Source organism: Octopus bimaculoides, chromosome 11 (assembly GCF_001194135.2).
Source record: "Octopus bimaculoides isolate UCB-OBI-ISO-001 chromosome 11, ASM119413v2, whole genome shotgun sequence".
Classification (NCBI taxonomy): domain Eukaryota; kingdom Metazoa; phylum Mollusca; class Cephalopoda; order Octopoda; family Octopodidae; genus Octopus; species Octopus bimaculoides.
In genome coordinates, this window is record NC_068991.1 from 66,126,608 (window position 1) to 66,134,991 (window position 8,384).

The 8,384-nt window shown below is 36.4% G+C and overlaps 1 protein-coding gene across 4 annotated transcripts in view; it reads right to left on the reverse strand.

Annotated features, from left to right (window-relative positions):
- The window catches only part of LOC106879711 (CLK4-associating serine/arginine rich protein), a 102,171-nt gene that overhangs the window by 64,373 nt on the left and 29,414 nt on the right, over nt 1–8,384 (reverse strand). The window lies entirely within an intron of this gene.

The window sequence follows — 8,384 nt, forward strand, 5'->3', positions numbered from 1 at the left end:
TTTTTCTTTTTTTTTTCAGTCATTGGACTATGGCCATGCTGTGGTCCAATGACTGAAAGAAGGCAGTGTCCCAGCATGTGTGAAGGGTCTAGTCAAGCAAATTGACCCCAGCACTTCTTTTCGAGTCTAGTACTTAACAGTTTGGTAAAAAGAGATCAATAAACTAAGTTATGGGGATGTAAACAAACCAACAGCAGTTGACAAGCACACACACACACACACACACAGTGGACTTCCACACAGTTTCTGTCAACTAAATCTACTCACAAGGCCTTGGTCAACCTGCAACCCTGCAACTATAATAGAAGACACTTGCTCACGGTGCCATGCAGTGGAACTGAACCTGAAACAATGTGGTTGCAAGGCAAGCTTCTTAACCACACAGCCATGCCCACTTCTGTGTAAGAATTCGAGTGACGAGGTTCAGGTGAGACAACCTCAGTAACATGTTCGTTAACCCAATGTTAACGACAATAAACATCATTAAATACTGGCATACTAACTTTTTTCTTTTCCTTTTTTTTTCTAACGAAATTTTCATCTTTATAATTAATGACAGTATGCTGACTGAATCTTGAACATTTCTAATATTTTTGTATCTAGAGTGTTGGAAGCAAATATATTTATAAATTACAGAGTGTCTTTTATCAAGAGTAACCATTCAACTGTGGAGAAAATTTTTAATGCTTATTTCAGTTAGGTAGACTGAAGCAAGCAGACTAACGACTAACGTGTAGTGCTTAAGAACTAAGCACAATGAATGATATAAATGGAAGCTGGAAACCAGGTCAACCAGACTCTGCTTGCTGAGAGCCTATCTCTATTACTTCACATTTGCTGTACTTCTACACAATACTTCTAAAGAAGAAGAAAATTTTTTTAATCCCAACCCAGTAATGAATGCATCATGCTACCAAAACAGGAGAAATTATGAAAATCAAAGAATACAAAATATGTTTACAATGTTTCACTTTCCAAAGAAGCAAATTCATCTTTTTTGTAACTCTTCATTCATATTCTATATTTTCTTGTCATTCAATTGTAATTAACTGCATAATGAACTTTTTTGTTTTCTTTGGGTTTTTTTTTGTATTAAGTTAAATGAATTTTTGTGTGTGTGTATGTGTGAGAGAGAGAGAGAGAGAGAGAGAGAGAGAGAGAGAGAGAGAGAGAGAGAGAAAGAGAGGGAGAGAGAGAGGGAGAGAGAAAGAGAGAGAAAGCACACACACATATATATACACCACATTAAGTTCCTTACATTTGATCTTAATATGAAGAGATGCTGAAGTGATGCCTTATCCCTAAAACTTGGGTCTTCTTGAAACGGAGTGTGAGACCAAATAGGAATAGGGCACAAGCTCTAGAGAATCTGTCCTTAAGATTTTGTAAGCTTTCTGCAGAGTTTGAGGAAACAGTTGTATCATCAGCAAACAGTAGGTCTCCAATGATAACTTTCCTTATCTTAGTTTTGACCTTTAGTTCGACAATACTAAAAAAAAACCAGTCAACAGCTCTCAAGTAAATGAAAATAGACACCATTGGCTGAAAACTCCGAGTTTCAAGAACAATACAAAAAAAGATAGCAAAAAGTGCTGTGGTAAGGATACATTTTTCTCTCAACTCTTCACTTCACATTCTTTGGGTGTAGATACTTCATATCACACAGTACTCATCATACTATACTAACATGGAAAGACCTCATAATGCTTAGCAGCATAAGTAGGCAACTAATGAGTGGTAAAATCTTAAATAGGCTGTTTCTACCTAGAGGTGCTTGACAGTTTTTTGCTAGGATAATAAAGGTGAGATATAGTGGCTGATTCTACTCCTGACACTTTTCTTGAGGCAGGCACATAGAATAGAAATATGACTATGGTGGACCTATTGGTGCAGAAGCCACATTGCAACTCAGGATATATTCCATCTGCAAGTTTCAGTAAAGTTATTTAAATAAAGAATTTCTCGACTAAACTGTAATTATTGCAATCAGTTTTGTCAGCTCTGTTCTTGCAGTGTGACAATATTGGTATCCTACATAACCTGTGGAACTGCATTCTCTTTCCAACATTGACTGGAGAGCTTGTAGAGGTGTTCAAGCAAGACTGGATAACCATTTTTGAAAACCTCAGCTAAAATACAATTTTTCCCAGAACAATGTGTCCAGTCATATTATTACTCTATGGTAGACAATTTATCCACTTCACTGGGAGATGTTTAATTCGTGTACAAAACATCAAACTCCCCCTCTCGGTATTGCTAATAATTTCCAAAGGAAAAATGTAACAGATTAACAGATTAACTGTAGTAGCTGACAGTAGTGTTGAGTACAACACTAGACTATCTATGAAAATTCAGAGTTTCTTTCAGGATTTACTCCAACAGATTTATCTAAAGCAAAGGTAACAAGACAATATTTAAACCATAGCTGGAAATTTGTTGATGAGCAGCATGACATTTCATATACCAGTGAGCCCACAGGTTATATTACTAGGAGCAGACCATTCCTGAATCCCTGATAAGTTCGGCTTGGGAACACAAAGAAGTATTACCTAATGTTTGTTGCTGAAAAAGCTATGGGCTGGCAAGGAGAGATACACTCAGCCATTCCTCTCATAGTAACAAGCCACCAATGAAGAGTTAGAGACAAGAAAGTGACAAGCATCCAACTTGCATTATGCATGTCTGTGTGTGTTTGGGTCCATACAAATAATGATGATTGCTTAAGCATTGAATACAATCTCTTTAGTCTTGTAGACACTGAGGATGCTATAGGATTATGGCTCGATAAAGCTGAGGAGAGAACTAGACAGAGGTAATGAGCTAGGTTTAATTCAAGTGCAACCCTATCCTGATAGAGAAATCACAACCAGATGCCAATGGGGCTTCCTGTTTGTGTCAGTCTGGCCTTCATACTAAATCAGATCATGAACAGTGAAATCAGAAATTTAGAAAACTTGGTTTGAACATGACTAAAACCAAGACATTAGGTGCTAAAAGGATTGAAGTCAATTAAAGTTATAACTGTTTTAATACAGGACAGAAGTAGACAGAAATTCAGTACTGTATGATTAAGAGGAAGATAACAGTTGAAATGAGAGCTACAAGGAAGAACTGAAGAGAACTTACACTTTACACATTAGAGTAGCCAACAACCACTAAATGAAATCTATGACCTTCTCAAATGGAATGGAGAGGCATAGTTATGTTTCATTTACTTGGGGGACATAATTAGTATAGTTAGAGCAGACTGGAAGGAACACAACAGTAAAAGAGGAGCAATAAATGTGGAGAGGCAACAGTGATTATAGAATAACAAATAAAGCCAAGGTGGTGTGAGAATAAGGTGAGGCAGCAATTGGTTATTAAAGGAAAATACATAATATTTGTTGAATAATGATGGTTTCAAATTTTTGCACAATGCCAGAAGTTTTATAGGAAGATTGAGTTAATTATATTAACCCCAGTGCTCAACTGGTACTTATTTTATCAACCCTAAAAGGAATGAAAGGGAAAGTTGACCTCAGCAGAATCTGAACTCAGACTGTGGAGAGCCAGAAAAAAAGCAACATGTTTTTAGCTATGTGGTCAAGGTTACACTGTGTTGACCAGGATGATCCTAATGTAAATAAGAAAGACAAAATATGTAAGTCATGGCCAATTATTGATTATATCTTGCCATGGTTTCAAAAATATTTTGTGCTTGAATGTGAGCAAGATGAAGGCATGATTCTGACCAAAAACGCCTTATCCATAAAGCAATACATCAAAGACAAACCCATCCATTGAGGCTTAAAGACATTCTTGCTAGCAGACAGTGCAAATAGTTACATTGTCGAATGAATAAAGAAATTTTAAATGAGTTAAGAAATTGCTTAACCCCATCTTATTGGTTGAAACAATTATATACCAAGGTGAGCAACTCATCTTTTGTCTTGTGGCAAATTTTCCAGATACAGTTTGGCACAACAAAGTACAACATTGGAGATAAATTAGTGAGAAAAGACTTGAACATCTTGTATTCTATCATTTTCCACCATTTTGTACCCTTGTGTTGTGAAACAAGCAGGTCTTTCAGCATATATTCTAGAATTAAACATTTTCAGTGAAATTTGCTGAGAGCTTAGGGTGGGACATACAATTCCTGTGGGTGGTTCGGGTTCAAAGGGTTAAGCTACTGTCTCACACTGTACAATGATAAGGTCAACAGCTCTTCCACTGACATTATAAACCTATCTATGGGAAAATGAACAACCATACAATCATCATGAGCAGACACAATGCAGGCATAACCGTAAGTACTTTTGTTTTATTCTGTTATTATTACTTATCTATTTAGATAAATAAAAAACAAATAATATACATTGGGCATAACCCAGTTCTTTTTGGCTACCTAATCAGAATAAATAATTGACCTAATACGAAATGTTAGCAAATACAAAAGGAAATTTCGTATTTGAATGTATATAAGTTATGCTCTACAAATTTATGACTGCCATCACTGTCTGAAATAAAAGCAGCTGTGTACCTGCGTGACCACTGTTCTCTGATCAATATATTTTCTACTACTATTATAAGCACCGATATCTGAAAAACCTTGAGTTGCTTTGTACTTGTGCGTATTGCTATTGTATTTCATTTTAGATATAACTCTTTTTTTTTTTTTTTTTTAATTTTTTTTTTTATGCTGTAGTTTCAGCTCAGAGCTGCGACCATGCTGACGCACCGCCGTGTGTTGTTGATTATACAGCTTGTTCTAACATAAGTTATACTAAAAGTGGACTATGTACTTGTGTTGCATAATAAGTAAGAACAATCTGAGTTTCAATAATGCATTAAGAGTTCAATCTTAGCTAAAAGAAATCACAATAAGGCACCTGCAAATTAGCGGCATTAAGAATGGTATCCTGTCATGAAAACCAACACAGCCCTCAGGCTAGTTGGAGCCTATCGACCCATACAACACAGAACTTGGGTTTTAAATGATGATGAAAAATACAAAAATATATCATTTTAGTGACTATGAAGGCGAGAGTCTGTTTTCTGTTCTAGCACAGGACTTACTTAAAGGAATATAACTATATGATATATTCCTAATTGTTTGAACTGTATTTGATGTTTCCTTAGTTTTTAATAGCTGACTTGTCAATTGAACAACTTCAGAGAGAAAGCCTAGAATGTTAGCCAAATCTCCCTCAAATTACAACCTACAGCCTTAAAAAATAAAATAAAAGGAATACACTATACAATGAAGTCCTAGATATGAAAAATGGGATGGTCACATCTGGAATGCCTTGATTGTCTATCTCAGCAAGCACTGACTTAACTTTGAATTCTCAAATCATTTGGCTATTGAAAGAAAAGTTTAAGCTTGTTATCTGTACATTGTTTTTAACTGTTCAATTACTGTTAAATATTTACATATGACATAAGTTGTTTCTATATCAGATATGAAAACTGTTCTTATTGATATCACCCTCTTTACTTCAGGTTATATAACTTTGAAGGTTCTTATCAAATATATTTCATATTGTGAAGGAGACACCAAATCATGGGTTTATTAACCAACATTGATATATTTATATCGAAGCAATGACCAAGACTTTTGGCATTATGTCATGCTTGAGAAGAAGACTCATCAAGCAGAGCAAAATCGCAGTCGTGGCAGATACTGGTGTCACGCAAGTGGCATGTAAAAGCACCCATTATATTCTCGGAGTGGTTGGCATTAGGAAGGCATCCAGCCGTAGAAAACCATGCCAAATCAGACTGGAATCTGGTGCAGCCTCCCAGCTTACCAGCCCTGGTCAAACTGTCCAACCCATGCCAGCATAGACAAGAGACGTTAAATGATGATGATATCCATCAATAATTTAATGTTCGTTCATCGTAAGACCCTCACCAAAAATGACTATGCAAACAAACCCATGGGTTGGAGGGTTGTTGCCAGAGTGATGTCATCTGTCAGGAGTAGTAGAGAATCACCAACAAATGGTGGATGTTGTGATGCACTGTTGCAGTGCATGCTTCCATACTACTACTACAATCCACAATGGTATGAGTAGATATTGTCCGTTCTTGATTATTTCTCATCTCATCTACAAGACAGTACCACACATACAAGCATGGAAAATGCAATAAAATAGAAACATACTTATGGACCATATGCACCCAGCTAAGTGGTTGGTGAATAAACAGAGACAACATAAATGAGAGAGGAATCTTTTACCTTGCCAAAGATATAGTAACCTACAGTGTTCATGCCATGATGAAATACACCCAGTAGACATTCTATAAAGTGGTTGGTACTAAGAAAAGCAACCAACTGTAGAAACTATGCCTAAAATGAACCGGTAAAGTGAGACATGGTCCCCAATCCATTTAAGGGGACTCTTAGTAACAACTTATACCATCGTGGAAAGAAGAGGTAAAATGATGATGTATGTATGATGAGTGTCATATGAGAAACAAATGTACAAGATACAAAAAATGAGATATATTTCTATAAGCTGATATTTCTTCTTTCAGTATCACTAAAAATTTCATAGTTTTGTAGCCCCTCCAGAGCAAGAATCATGCCCTGCCCAGGCCCTTTTCTCTCATACTTTATCCCTCTCTAATACTCATCTCCTTGCATAAAGTTGTTCCTCTCAGGATTTGTAGTATTGCAAGCTGTATGGCAACTTCAGTAGTGTTGATCACACACACAAAATCACTCAGTATACACTGTAAAGTGGTTGGTGTAAGAAAGGGCATCCAATCACAGAAACCATGCCAAAGCAGACACTGGAGCACAATGCAATCCTTCGGCACTGGATTCTGTCAAACTGTCCAACACACACCAGTATGGAATATAGACATTAATCCTTTAGCATTAAGATTATTTGGTCAAATGTAATGATTTTTCATTCACACTGTTTTTAATTAATCATGCATTATTTTGTAGCTTCAAAATTTTGATGATGTGATATTTTTAGAATGGCATTGAAGAGTGTGTGATAAGCAGGATCTGGTTGGTTAGAACATAAAACAACATATCTGGGCTAGATGTAGCTGGTTTAAATGCTAAAGGATTAAATGATGATGATAGCTGTTGATTAACAGCTATGTGAATATCTAGTAATAACAAAAGAAAAATCTCAGCTGATATTTATTCATCTAACCCATGGTAACAGGAAAAAAATAAGTGAATAAATATATACTTGTTTAAGGTTGTTTTTTTTTTTTTTATATTAATTTATATATTAATTTTACAATGACATTTAACTAATCAGCTATTAAGTTTCAAAAGTACTCCAGTTTTTGGCTCTTCAGTCTAACCCAGCCAGAGACTTCCTTCCACCCAAACAGCTAAGTGTAAAATTGTAAATTTGAACCAACATGAAGCTTTCTATGTGATTTAAAAAAGTTTTTTTTTATTTAAATGGGTAGTAAAAGCAAGAAGAGCAGCACCCACAGCTTACTATGAATTAATACCTAGATCTTTGTAAGTAACATAGCTGGAAGTCAGTAGCTGTAGGATAGGCAGGCCAGCAAACTAAGTAGCTTTCTTACTGTATCTGGCACACCTGTTTTTCTTCAACAGAAAGTAGGACTATGAAAGGAAGTAACTTGTTAAGATAGACAACTACTTACATATTTGTCAAGACAGTTTTTCTCAGACCAAAGACATGGCCAGAATGCTTGCAACAGACTGAAGGCCAGTCAAGACACTCAAGAGCCAGGAAGTGATGTGAAGCTCACAGACTGGCCAGGAAAGATCATTGTGATGCTGAACAGAAATATAGACAGCATAGAACAGATGAGAACAGAGGACGCAATAGATCATCCAACCATCTCAAGTAAGTGACAAAAAAGGCAGTGAACAACGTATAGCAACCAGCCCTGACAGCAAAGTGTTCTGGAAATATGTACATTTGAAGCAGAGACCTCACTCTCCAGCTGACCCTCTTTACAATCCCCATACATATCAAATCGCTAATGATCCCAAGGAATGTGCTGAGCTTATTGCTGAAAGCTATGCTGGCATTTTTACTGTGGAAAATTCAAATGCACCTTCTTCATCAACTCTGACATCAAATTCCCTAACATCTGCGAAATTCACACCCGCAATGCTGCGAGGCCACCTCAAGAATAAGCGCAACTATGCTTCTCCTGGTCTTGATGGCGTTACTTATTTGCTTCTCAAACGTGGTGGGTTCTCTCTTTTGCACCAGCTTTCATTCTTTCAATTTTGCCTTAACAACTGCGCCACTCCAGAGCACTGGAAAATTGCCAGTGTTGTTCCCCTGTTCAAAAAAGGTGATCACACATCACCTGTCAACTACTGTCCAGTCAACGTTACTAGCTGCATTGGCAAAAAAAAAAAAAAAAAAAAAAAAAAATCT